This window comes from Rissa tridactyla, chromosome 11 (genome assembly GCF_028500815.1).
Source record: "Rissa tridactyla isolate bRisTri1 chromosome 11, bRisTri1.patW.cur.20221130, whole genome shotgun sequence".
Classification (NCBI taxonomy): domain Eukaryota; kingdom Metazoa; phylum Chordata; class Aves; order Charadriiformes; family Laridae; genus Rissa; species Rissa tridactyla.
Genome location: NC_071476.1, coordinates 4,511,760 through 4,525,150, shown reverse-complemented (window position 1 = coordinate 4,525,150; position 13,391 = coordinate 4,511,760). Strand labels below are relative to the sequence as shown.

The window sequence follows — 13,391 nt, the reverse complement described above, 5'->3', positions numbered from 1 at the left end:
ACAACGGGCTGAATTTTGCCCATAATTCCTGTGAAGGAGTGGGATCTATCAGCTTTGTTCCAACCTTGCTTGAGATCAGCCATGTAAGTGCTTTTAAGTATGTGTGGGGGAAGGACACCTCTTGATAAAATGTCAAACTGCCTCTCTTTGGCTGCAGCACCCCTGTATTCTCAATGAAATCTCATTACACTGGTCACTGAGTCCGTTCAGTGAATCATGACATGCATCCCCAGTTTTGTTTTTGAAGATGAGAGCCACAAGGGCATTCGGATCCCTACCTCACCTTGAACTCTGTATCCAACAGATTTGTCCAGGGGCAAGTCTGGAGTTCAAGTGATCCTGATCCCACACTGGCATCCTAAATCACAGCTTCATCTGTCCGTTCTACAAAACAGAAAAAGGAGGAATTGTGCTTTTCAGGAAAAGTGACAAGTTTTTGTTACTTGGCAACTGTCGCTCCCACATATTTTGGAAGAATTTGAGAACATCCTGCACCTCAGAGAAATCAACCGGCTTAGGTGAGGAGGAAGGGAACTGGCAGCAGATCCCCAAAACTTTGAGCTGGGAAGATCTCTTGGGTCTCGTGGAAGCAAAAAGTGCTTTATGTCTGCATGCTCCTCAGCTTGTCTCCTCAACGTGACTGTCTGCATCAGTTTCTGGGCTCTTCATGGTGAAATAATCCGTTGTTCTGCCATTTCTGTCTCACAGAGGCATTTCACAGCCATCTGAATGTGCTCTAATCCACCTGCCAGCTGCAATCAGCACACAGCACGGTTGCACTCCTGTCAGCCAAGATTTGAGCATCAGAAACAAAACCTTCAAAAGAGGAATCAGCAAGCGATCCGCATGTGAAAACTGGGGAGGAGGCAGTCAAACCTGAGGGCTTGGTGAATGTACGCACAGTGATAGCAAACCCAGGCAACGAGTCCAGAGTAAAATCTGACTTGCTTACTGCAGTGGCAGTTGACTTCAGACAGGAGTTCAGACATGATTATTAAAACAATAATTTAGGGCTTCAGTTGCTGGGAGCTAATCTGCAAGGTTGAACTCAGCAGATGGCTGTGTAAGTGGACCTCAGCTAATGCATTTATGCAGTGGTTCAGCATTTTTGGTCCAGTTTTGTTACTGACAACTTTGCTATGTGAAATCCCATTTCTCTTTCCTAGGTTAGATAAAAGAATCTAGTGGTTTCAAAGTGCAGATCTCAACTCTCCGAGACAACCCTGCAATACCCAATTAAGTAAAGCTAAGATAGCAAAACTAGCATGGCAAGAACTGATTGAAATTGTCTGTTGCTTCAAGGAGTGCAATAACACGAGATTGCTACGGTGGCGAAGATGTCTACTAAAGCACAGTGTTCATTGGTTTTTGTAAGGTCTGCCTGGCACTGCAGTCCTTCGTTGTGTGAAATTCCAATTGGCTTCATGCTAAATCAGTGAGAGCTGGGTCGTTATACCCAATAGTTTGCTTGGAATCTTGGTCTTTGTAATTATGTCATTAAAAGGACATGAGCTAATCTCACTGCAGCCCAAGCAGCTGAAACAGCCCTGCAAGAACTTCTCTCTCTGAAATGCAGCTATTAAAGCACTTCTCGTAGATTTCTCACACAGCGGAGAGATTTTCTGGGGTATTCTAATCATGGATTATATACCTATAGCGTGTGTGTATATATATATGTATAAAAAAAATATATATCCACTATAATTGATTGAGAATGGATTGAGAACCGCCCTGAGAAGAAGGACTTGGGGTGTTGGTTGATGAGAAGCTCAACATGAGCTGGCAACGTGCACTTGCAGCCCAGAAGGTCAACTGCATCCTGGGCTGCATCAAAAGAAGCGTGGCCAGCAGGTCGAGGGCAGTGATTCTTCCCCTCTACTCTGCTCTGGTGAGACCCCACCTGGAGTACTCTGTCCAGCTCTGGAGTCCTCAGCACAAGAAGGACATGGACCTGTTGGAGAGGGCCCACAGGAGGGCCACGAAGATGATCAGAAGGCTGAAGCATCTCTCCTATGAAGACAAGCTGAGAGAGTTGTGGGTGTTCAGCCTGGAGAAGAGAGGGCTCCAGGGAGACCTTATAGCCCCTTCCAGTATCTAAAGGGGGCCTACAAGAAAAATGGATACAGACTTTTTACAAAGGCATGTAGTGATAGGATGAGGGGTAATGGCTTCAAACTGGAGAGGGGAGATTTAGATTAGATATCAGGAAGAAATTTTTTACTATGAGGGTGGTGAGGCACTGGAACAGGTTGTCCAGAGAAGCTGTGGATGCCCCATCCCTGGAGATGTTCAAGGCCAGGTTGGATGGGGCTTGGAGCAATTTGGTCTAGTAGGAGGTGTCCATGGCAGTGGGGTTGGAAGTAGATGATCTTTAAGGTCCCTTCCAACATAACCATTCTATGATTCTATGATTCTACAAGAATTGTGTAACAAAAAATCGTAGGAAATAAATGGAAGGGAATTGGAACTGCTCTGGCTAAAACATTCCTGAGGCTGGGTGTCTCACCTCTTCTAAGGCTCCTGTGATGGAGATTTCATCCACTCCCTGCACAGTCTATTCTGAGCCCTTCCTAATGTCTAACCAATAAATCTCTCTTACTGCAATCTATTACTTGTCTCCTGGCAGACACAGATAATGGTTTATTACCTTCTATACTGCACCTTTACATATTTAAAGGGTATTATCATGCATCTCTTCCACCCCCTCCAGACTAAACCAAGTCATTTTTTATAGTCCTTCCTCACAGGGCTCATTTGCTGTACCTCTGTTTGTTCTTGCTGCTCTCCTCTGGACTTTCTGTGTTCAACAGCCAGTAGTTTTGCAGGTAAACAAAAGGACTGAAGGAGGTAAAAAGGTTCTGCAGAAATGTTAGGTTCTCTGAGCAATCGCTCTGTATACTGGAATGCATAATTGGGAACTGCTCTATTCCAAACACAGTGACTGCCTCTACACTATGGCAGGAGACCAGGGTCTTTGTTTCGCTGTCAGCAGAGCTATTTCCATGTTCTGACTCATCAACGGCTGTTTCCACATGGGTAAAAGCAGCAGCACTTTGCAGCATTATTCAAGCCCTCACAGGTGAAAACAACTATGAGGCAAAAGTTTCCCTGCAAGTTGCATCAGTCATGAGGAGTTTTGCACCTTTTAAGTGTTGCCTCGTGTGTGCAGCTCTGGGTATATTCATAGCATGAGCACATATGTCGCCCTGTTCTCTACGACAGGGGGACACAAGCGCAGGAGGCCACAGCCATCATGTCCAAACTTGCCTTTCCCAAGGAACCTGGTGCCTCACGAATGTGTCGCTCTCTGTGTCAACCTCAGGACTATTTCTTGTGCTACCTGCCAGCTTTCTACACTCCCCATCCCCGCTGTGAGCACAGCAGTCACTTCCTTACCCCCTCTCATTTACAAACCGGCCCGGGGAACCTTCAGGCTGTGGATGAATGCCCACTTTTGGATCCAGTGGCACTGGTGGAAGAGGTTGCAGTCCCCAGCCCCGCCAAGGTGCCCGAGCAAACAGCTCTGCCAGCAGACCAGCAACACAGGGCAGTGCTGACTTCTCACTGTCCCTGGTATCCCCTGTTCAGGGGACCTTTAATTGCCCTTCTTCCACTTTGCCTCGAAGAACAGCACTTACATTGTATTTCCTTGTACTGTGGATAGAAAGTAAAATCCCTTTCAGCTAGTTCTTTCTTCCAGCTTTGTCGAATCCTAGATGAGCTGATCTTAAAGTGCTGAGCCTTGCTTTCCCCTTCTCTGAAACAAGACAAGTGCAGCACCCAGAGGCTTGTAAAACGTGTCGTATGTGCCAGCTGAATAGCGCTACTGCAGTAAAAAGCATTATAATTGTACTCATCTTACAATAATTATGTTTCCATCAGTTGTGTATTAAGGAGGCAGACCTTACTTGGGAAGTGCTGTTAAATACTCAGAGAAAACCAAATTTTGAATCCTCAGGGGTAAATATTTATTCCAGACTCTCAAAAAAGTAATCATTCGTGAATCCAGGTGTGGGAGGGTTTTTAATGGTGACAGTGCCTGGAATTTTTCAGCAGCATCTACTGCTTTCAATGTGGAGTATGAGTATTGACTGAAGGATGACCCGCAGGCTTTGCTCCGCTGCTCATAAGCATTTCTGAATTGTTTGGACAAGAATGATTCAAAAGAAATACCAACACAGTTGTTTTCTGTTCCAAGGAAGCTAATTTAAAAAAAGCAATTTTTAGCCAGTTCTCACTGTTGTCTTGTGCTGTCTTGTGCTTCTCTCCCTGATGATTGCTAAGATGTACAATTGGAAGAGGGAGCTTCCTCTGATGAAACCCCTTTGGAAGATGACAATCTCTGGGCTGCAGCATCAGTAAAGAGCCTGAAGAGAAGGATGGGGCACCCTAACTTCAAAGCAAATTTACAATATTGTGTGCATACCCCAGAAATTAGCAAGACAAAAAATTAAATTTAGGAGCAGCGTGGAGGTGACCTCCTGAGGCAGAACATCTATCACAGCCAGATTAGAAAGCTAGAAAGCAACCTGCTGTCATGGCTTTTATGATCAGGTCATGTCTTCACTAATCTGCGGTCCATGTTGCATCGATTATTAGTAGAGACATTTATTTCTCTTTTTTCTTTTTTTAAAAAATACTTCCCCCCCGCACACTTGCAACGCTTTTATTCAAGGGTCTCAAAGTGGCTCATGTTCCCCAGAGGCAGGAGTCTACTTGGGAAGTGTTTCAGATGCTTCTTGTGGAAGCGTGAGTTGCAACTCACAACAAATATATTTGCAAGTAGTTCAGTGAGCCACAGAACGAGGAAAGATGGGCTTCCTAGTGGCCTTATGCCTGCTGCCTGTCTCTCTGGTGTCTAACAATGTGTCAGCTCGCACAAGTGGTACGTTCTACCTGCTGTGTTCCTGCACAAAACTTTTCAAATACAACATCGTGGAGACCCTGACCCCTCTGCAAAGTTTTGCTGAAATTCATCACGTGGTTTAAAAGTTCAGTGGGGCTTTCTACCCCATTGGCACTTCTTGAATTTTGGAGCCATGGGGTAATTGGCTTTCTAGGGAACTGAATCTTAAAGTTACTCTTCGCCACAGGACACCCCAAAAGAAGTCAGCTGTTATGCACATTTTAGCAGCCCCTTCTTCTCTTTTTCCTTAGAGGCTCCTGTGTGTCCCCCCCTGGAATTTTTAACCTACTTCTCCGCTATTAAAGACAAATCACAAGTCTGAGCTCTGGCTGAGACTTCTCATTAACAAGCACTAACGGGTATGGCACCAGCCACACAAGAGTCCTGTAAAACAGAAGCGCTGGGTCAGAATCTCCTTGTTCCCTCCAGTGCACTCGTTACCGTTTTGTCTCTTCAAGTCCTGTTTCAAGTCATGGGTTCCCCACAGTTCCTTATAGGGCCATTCCACAGATGAATGGATCCTACTCTGAGAAGCTGCTTTCTGTTTCTCAGCATATATTTCCCCTTTGTTACAGTCTTCTCATCAGGTCTGGTCATGCCCCCATGTATTTTGCTATTTCTGATACCCTACACCATCTTAGGAGAAATAAATGAATAACCTCCTTCCTCACATGCACACCTTTCACTGTGCTCATTCAAAAACTGGAATGCCACTTCTGTGGCAAAAATTCTTCAATTATACATTCAGGTGACTGGTGATTTATACAAGCAAGTTAAAAATGAGGTTTCTAAACAGAATTTAATATATCCTTGTTGTTGCAGTGGTTGTAACTCAGAGCAGATTTGATGTTTTCAATCCAGAGTTGCAAGGATATGCACTCTTTTATCAGTCTATTTTGATTTTAAAATTATCTCTATTGTACTGTGGACATTTGGTTAGCTCAACCTGTTGTATTAATAAACTGTCTCTTGGATGTTTGTAGCCCTTTTGTAATAGTCAGGACTTCTTGAGTTTCATGGTTAGCACAACGCCATACAGAGCTCATTCCTTCTATTCCCATGTGCTTGTGCTAATAAATACGAGATAGATGCTTTTTGGCAACAACAAACAGGTGCAGCCCCTACAGTGTGACAAAGAAATGATTTTGTCTGGGACTTTCCAGTGGTATATTATCAGAGGGGATTGTATAAACAAGCCAGCACTTTTTAGAAAGAAGCATGGGGATATGACTTCATGCCTGGATATCATCCTACTTTACAGTCCACAAAACCGCCATAAGACACTGGAGCAGCCTGACTGTGTCTCTGCATGGGAACTGTGCTGCTAAGGGTCTGCTCAGGGACCCTCCGGAGTGATGAATGTGCCAAGTCACTCCCAGGTATCGTATGAAAAGAGAAGCTGGCACCCAGTTCTGCTTGCCAGAGACTTGCAGACATTTAGAAATGCTCTGTCCTTGCAAGCCAAGCCACAGCTCGAAGTTATTTTAATTCTTGTAATCAACAGACAACTGCTGAATGTGATAAGGCAAGGGTTTCAGCTCAAAACGGACTAGGGAACAGGGAGGGGAGAGGAGAGTGACAGTAAACAGATTCCAGGTAAGAGGTGCAGATCATAGATTCACAGAATCATAGAATTGTTAGGGTTGGAAGGGACCTTAAAGATCATCTAGTTCCAACGCCCCTGCCATGGGCAGGGACATCTCCCACTAGATCAGGTTGCTCAGAGCCCCGTCCAGCCTGGCCTTAAAAACTTCCAGGGATGGGGCTTCCACCACCTCTCTGGGCAACCTGTTCCAGTGTCTCACCACCCTCATGGGGAAGAACTTCTTCCTAATGTCCAGTCTGAATCGTCCCATCTCTAGTTTTAATCCATTCCCTCTAGTCCTACCATTACCCGACACCCTAAAAAAGTCCCTCATCAGCTTTCTTGTGAGGTGTTAAAGATGTTAAAAGCTTTGATGTTTTCCCCTTCGGTGGAAAGAGTGGAGACAAGATTAACAGTATTGCATTCAGTAATGGTATTATCCTGTTCGAAACACCAGGAGATGCAGCTGCTCTGAACGCCACTATAAAAACATGTCAGCGTCCTTGATTCTCCACTCAGTTGCTCTGTTTGAAACCAGATTAGGATCACACCTTTTGTATTTGACAGTCGGAGCTGCTTTTTGTATTCAAGAAAACTGCCTCCTTGCTGGGCACTTCAGTACTTGTCACAGAGCACCAGTGTGGCGTAAGCCATCAGCTACCACTGAAGGAGAAGCTGGAGGATTTCCTTCCTGGCCATGCTACTGAAGGTCCCGCAGTGGTACATGCTGTCAGCATCCCAGACGTACCTCAAAGGTGACACCAGAGGTAGCAAACCAGAGATTTGTTTTTTTCATACACGCTGCAGAGCAGGAGAACGAGCGAGACTCTGGAGGATTCACGTGTACTCTGTATATCCCAGACTAGCTGTATCAGTATCTGAGCTCTTTCCAATATAGCACTAAGTGATTCACATCTCTCCTGTGGTTCCTTCTCCCATTGTATCTCCAGGGGAAGACGTAAGTGCAAGGAGTGTCTTGTTCTGGTGGCTATCTTTTAAAAAAAAATGTATTTAATTATCTTCCAGGAGGCAAGATCGAAAAAAGCGCCTCACTGCTTTGGGACCAGAAATTAGTGGAGATTATTCCTGAGGGAGCTCATTTTGCAATCCCAGCTCAGCTCTGAGAAGGCTCTCCTGTCTCCCACCCAGTCAAGCTTTACCCTTTCTTGCAGGCGACCCGCTGTGCTGTGCCAGGAGAGAAGCTGTTGGCTCTTGCTTTCAATCCTGGCAGTGTGCTGCCTTTTACTGTACGTCCACACTGCAGTGAAAAATGTGGACATAACTTCTGTCAACCTTCTGAGTAAGCTTTAATCTAGCAGCGGGGAGGACCAGCCCTGCTGTGACACCGTGAGGCTCGGTCTTCCTGAGGAATCTTACCCAGCGCCTTCAGAGGAGCTTGCTGCTGCAGCCATCCCTACCCATGCTAGATAATTAACAGCCCTGTGCATGACATATGGGTCTTTTTGTCTGCATTGTAGACAAAGACTTTATATAGTCTCAGCCAGAAAATATGGGCCAAGACCTTGACTTGAAGACTCCCTTTCCTCGCTGGCTGTGCATTTCTGAGAAAGAATTACGTTACGGCGCGAGGCCACCCTGGAGTCCTGCTGTTTTGGTGACAGCTGTGGCTATGGGCAGCCGTGCTGAAAGGTGACATTTCATGGGGATAGGAACAGATGTTTATCTGGATCCAGTTCACCAGTCTTGAGTTGAGAATATTCTAGGGCATCTCAAAAGTCATGCATCACTGTTCTGAACTCTCAGGGATGCAGGTGTGCAGAAAGCTGTAGGATACAGGTGCAGAAAGCTTTACAAATTTCATTGTTGTACGGTCATTCCCTGTTTGTTAACCTGGAACTGCTTTTTCTTTTCCCCCCAAACTGACTGAGGTGGGGTTAGAATTAATGATCTGTGTCAAACAGTGAGTGACTTCAGTGGGTTTGTGAGATATCAAGTATTCTTTTCTTCAGGTATTCTTTTTCATCTCTTTGCACTTCATTTTTTTCATCATTAAAACAGGGAGCAAGAAGCAGTGTTTACCCACCTCACATCACATACCCCATTACCGCTGTTGAATAGGTTTCACTACTGCTGCTGGTAAAGTGTAACATTAGAGCTGCAACCCCAAATGCCAAGTCTTTGAGTAGCTTTTCCTTCACGAACCACATAGACCAAGTCAAGGTTGTCACACTTAACAGGCTCGGCACAAAGGACACTCTAATTTCATAAGGTGATGCCTTCATCAGGGGCAGCTCCTTACTAATGAATGTATTTACCATTCTGTGAAACACATTTCTGAACTTCACAAGCTGTGAAAGGATCTGAGCAAACACACTGCTTTGGGAACAACGGAAAAAAACCCAACATGGATCAAAATCATTAACATATTCATTAAAGAAAGGACGCAGTTATCTTGATTGATTTCAGAAAAATGTTACATGCTACTTAACAAAACTGTAATGAAATAAAGGAATAAGTCCTGTCAGAGAGAGCAGCACAGCACGAACACTGGAAAATAACAACACTTCTGCAGCTGCAATCGGCAGGAAGGACAGAATTCACACGCCTTTTGGGGATGGGCTGTCAAGCCCAGCGCGCAGCTCTGCGCCAGCTCTGGCTTGTACTCTCATTTACTACCACGAAGATAATGATTCCCTCCTCTCACGCAAGCGCTGCTCTTGTCAGAGCGCAGAGCCGTCGTACCGGCATGGCCTGCCCCTGCGCTGGCTGGCAGTCTTGCCTGCTCTGGAAGGGGTTGTGGAGATGCTGCACTGCCAGGGACGCCTGCCTTCTGCTTTCTGCTGCCTGCTTTCTGCAGGGCTGGTCTTTCCGCAGCTGCCTTAGGGCCTGGGTGCTGTCACAGAGTGTGCCACAGAAAGACCATGCAGCATCTCAGAGCTCCACAACTTACAGATAGTGGGAGAAAACACAACTTACGGATAGTGGGAGAAAACTCAGGATCTGTTTCTTGAGGCTCTCTGGGGAGAACTCCAGCTAAAACAGGAATGACGACACGCTATTCCTGATGTTCCTGGGAAAGAAAAATGTTTTTTTAAAGAAAATATATTCATGACTCTAGTCAAGACACTGCCTTTAATAGCCACCAGCAGTGTATTCAACCCTCTCTAATAGACTCTTACAGTGACACAGGGCCTCAGGGAACTTTTCCTCATCTTTAGCTAGTGGTGAGTTTATTCTTTAAACTGGAAGTCGTTTAGCTCCTATTTGTTTATCCCAACACAGTTTTATAGAGGGATGTATTATCCATGGGAAGTTTTAGTGGGTTTTGGATACTGGCTGATGGACTGTGCTGCTCTGTGACCAACTGGCAGCAAAGCTGGAGGTATTTCTTCCTGTGAGCTTTGAATGGTTATGCTTCAAATTCACTGTCCAAATCTGAATGAAATGAGAATTTTCAATTTCAAAAGCTATCCCCTTTCCTTTATCGGCAATAAAGAAGAAATGGGAGTGCTTGCCTAGCCTGTTCTGTACTGTTCATTATTTTCCATAAATGTATCACTAGGTTTCTTTTCTCCTTCATAAACTCTCTGTAGACAGTCTTTTTAACTGTGCCTCTTCTCATAGCTTTCATTATTTTCATCACCTAACATATAATACTTTTATACCTCATTTAGTTGAAAACTGCGTAGAGATTAAATTTTAGTTTAAAATACGAAGGTCACCTCCAAGCCTTGCTAACAATCTGATTGAAATAACTAGAATAGAGAAGTAATATGAATCATTGCTCCCTTTTTATTGTTTAGGAAAAACTGAATAAATGTCTTGAAAATGGTTTATGTAACCTTTTAGAAAGAAACGTATTTCACCTACTGTAAAATACGTGCCAGTTTGACTGCTGTTGAGCAGATGTGGTCAGATGGCGACTCAGAAACCAAAGCAATTTCAAAGAAGAGAAGCGGGTTCTGTTTTATAAACGCAGACAACCCAAGTACTATGTGTGGCTATAGCAGCCTCACGTAGAAACTGAATTTTTTATGATCCTGGAAGATTAAATGAGAGCCTGGTAGAGTAACTCTCTCGGACTAACGGCTGCTTTGTTTTGGATAAAAGAAGAAGATAACGTTTTGCTACCTAAATCAGCTATATCCCTTTTGGTCCCTTTTCTTTGTCCGATAATTTTGTGCTGTGGGTTACCTGTGCGATAAAGACAGCCACATTTAAGAGCCAAAGTTTTGTTGTTTTGTAACCCCCACCCTCCCAAAACCTGTGTATATAATTAGAAACATTGAAAATGTTAACATTTCTGAGATCCCTGATGTTCGTTCTTGCAAACAGCTCCCAAACATACCAGAATTCATCAGAAATATAACAAATCCCGTTTTTCTTTTCCACTGGTGCCATTTTAAAAATAGTAACATCTTTATTGCAACATTTCTGAGGGAAAAGGGGCTCCTTTACCCTTCTACAGACAGACAGATGCTTCTTCTTTGTCTCCAGTCCTCCGACTGCTGCTCTATCATGCTGTTGCGGTTATTATCAGCAGAAAGACCGCGGACGGCGGGGTGAAATGGGAGCTGTAGCAGATGTGCGCGGAGCCACAAAGGAACTAGTTCAGTGTGTTTTTACTCTCAAAGGAATGTGTGACCCCACGGTCACCAGTGTAGTGTCCTAGCGAATCTCAGGGAGGTTTAAAATGACTTAGAATGACGAATGAAAACTGTCCCCGGTGACTAGAAGTAACAACAGGTCCACCTGACCTGCACACCTCCCTCACCATCGACCAGGCTCAGAGTAGGTCCCGTCGGGGTTTTTTTAAGCCCTCCACTGTGAAAATGACCCCATGAAGTTCTTGGCAGCGCTCTCCTCCTCGCTGCCACGCTGTCTCAGTTTCACACAGCTTTCATTTCAGGGGCTGATGCCACCAAAGCCTCTTGGAAACTGGTGCTGTTTGAGGGCTGACACAGGGATGATAGCAAATCACACCAGGAAAAGACACCACAGCCCCATATCACTTGCCTGACAACATTATGCTGACTGAATAGGAGAAGGGATTGAGCCTCGGAAGGCTTTGCAGATGAGGGAGCTGGAGATGGATGAAACTAATATCTGCTATGATTTCTCATTTATTTAAGCCGACTCTGAAGTCAATTCTTCAAAAATAAACGCTGGTACCTGCGGTAGTTCAGTGCGCCTGGCTGTCTTTTGAACTCCTTCAAAGGGGCCCTTGTACTTTATCAGGGAAATGAAGAGGGAGATCCCTGTGTAATCTCCATCGCTGCCTTTCATTTCTTGAGGTAATGATGCATAAAGTGTCCTGGGGGAAGAGTCCCTTCACCTCCTGACACAGCAGGTCCTCCTTTGTAGCGATAGATACGGCTACATAGCAGCTTCCTCTCGTCCTCAAATTACTATTACAGCATAGTTAAAATAATTTACATGCTGTGAATATCATTTTTCCGAGATAAAGCCGTATGTCCATGGAAGAGCCAAAATGCCCAATTTAGGAAAGAGCGTGAGTTTTTAACGCCATTGACAGCATGCATGATGTGAGAAACTCCTCCGTGAATGATGAGGGAAATGGCTGCTTTCCTTCAAGTTTTGTTCTCTTATTTTTTTCAGTTGTTCATTAATCCTGTAAAGCCAATCAGCCTTTTTTTTTTTTTTTTTTCCTCAAATACTTGGCTAGGCGATAATTCCAACAAAATTCTAGCAGTTGTATATTGACCTGGTTAAAAGTACAGAGCTTTGGAAAAGTACACGGGTCGGATGAAGCTGCGCAGTGTTTGACGCAGAACAGTTTGCCACCAATTATTGCACATAAACTCTAGCAGAGCACATAAATGGCTTCAGAAGAATAAATAACTGGTTGCAGATTTAATACTGGCTGCCATATCACTGCTTTATGGTTTTTATTAACGACTCACTAGACGAGAGGAGCCTTTATTCTGCTCCTACGAGATCTGAGAAGACACGAGATAGATGTGGTTTACATTTTTCTAAAGTTAGAAGTCATGGTGTAAAACACAGAAATAGGCATGAATAGGAAAAAAAAAGCCAAAATGCCTAATTTGAAAAATGCGTTAAAGCGATAGCTGCACAATATCCCACTTTCCAAAAGGTTCAAAGGAAGATGGTTATGGGTTGAGCCCTATAAGGTGAGAAAACAATTAGTTTGTCATGTATGGAAACTTTCATTCTTCAAAGCTGAGTGAGAAATGTTGGTAAACAAGTGCTGGGACCCAAAGATCCCGCAAGTATTTGGACAGGCTGTTACAGCCGGGTCAAGGCCACGTTGCCTGAGGATCTCTGGTGGCTGTTGTGCCGAGGTGTCAGCACAGTGCTGGCCTTGCAACCAACCGGCTGTGAAACAACCACCAATTTAGTCCAGCAGCACCGAGATCGCTTGGATTTCCAGCTGGATCTGAACTTCAGGTTGCCATTTCATCTGCCCCATCCTTGGGACTAGCCGCATCGGTGGGCTGGTGGTACCGGAGCCAAAGAGCAGAGCTTCGCCTGCCTCACAAGGGAAAAGGGCCAGGCCTGTACCTGCTGCTCCCAGGAGGGAGGAAAAGTGGAAAAAAAGCGGGAAAGCTGTGGAAAGCCGGGCCAAAAGCCTGCCCGGCGCCACTGAAGGACACCAAGAACACGGTGCCACTCCGGCAGAGCGCACTCCCCGCTTCCAGCGGCCTCATCCCTTTGCTAATTGCGCTCTAATTGCGCTCCACCCCGCCGCGCTCCCTCAGGAGAATTGTCGGGAACGGGGGCCGCGCGCGCCGCCTTCCCCCCCCCGCCCTCCGCGACAGGCCGCCGCGCGCAGGCGGGAAAACTGACCCCTCCCGGCCACCGTCCCTCCCTACCCGGCGTGGCCCCGCCGCCTCCTGCCGTCACTCCGTGACCCGGATGCTGTTGCCACTGGCACTTCCGGTGGCGGCGGGCGGG

The 13,391-nt window shown here is 45.4% G+C and overlaps 1 long non-coding RNA gene across 1 annotated transcript; it reads right to left on the bottom strand.

The window, feature by feature from the left end:
• Positions 1 to 289: 289 nt before the first annotated feature.
• LOC128916042 (uncharacterized) lies at positions 290 to 13,389 on the bottom strand. The gene is made up of 3 exons (XR_008468833.1): positions 13,310 to 13,389; positions 9,429 to 9,522; positions 290 to 384 (listed from the first exon to the last, which is right to left on the bottom strand). It is a non-coding gene; the product is annotated as an uncharacterized LOC128916042 (long non-coding RNA).
• Positions 13,390 to 13,391: the final 2 nt, after the last annotated feature.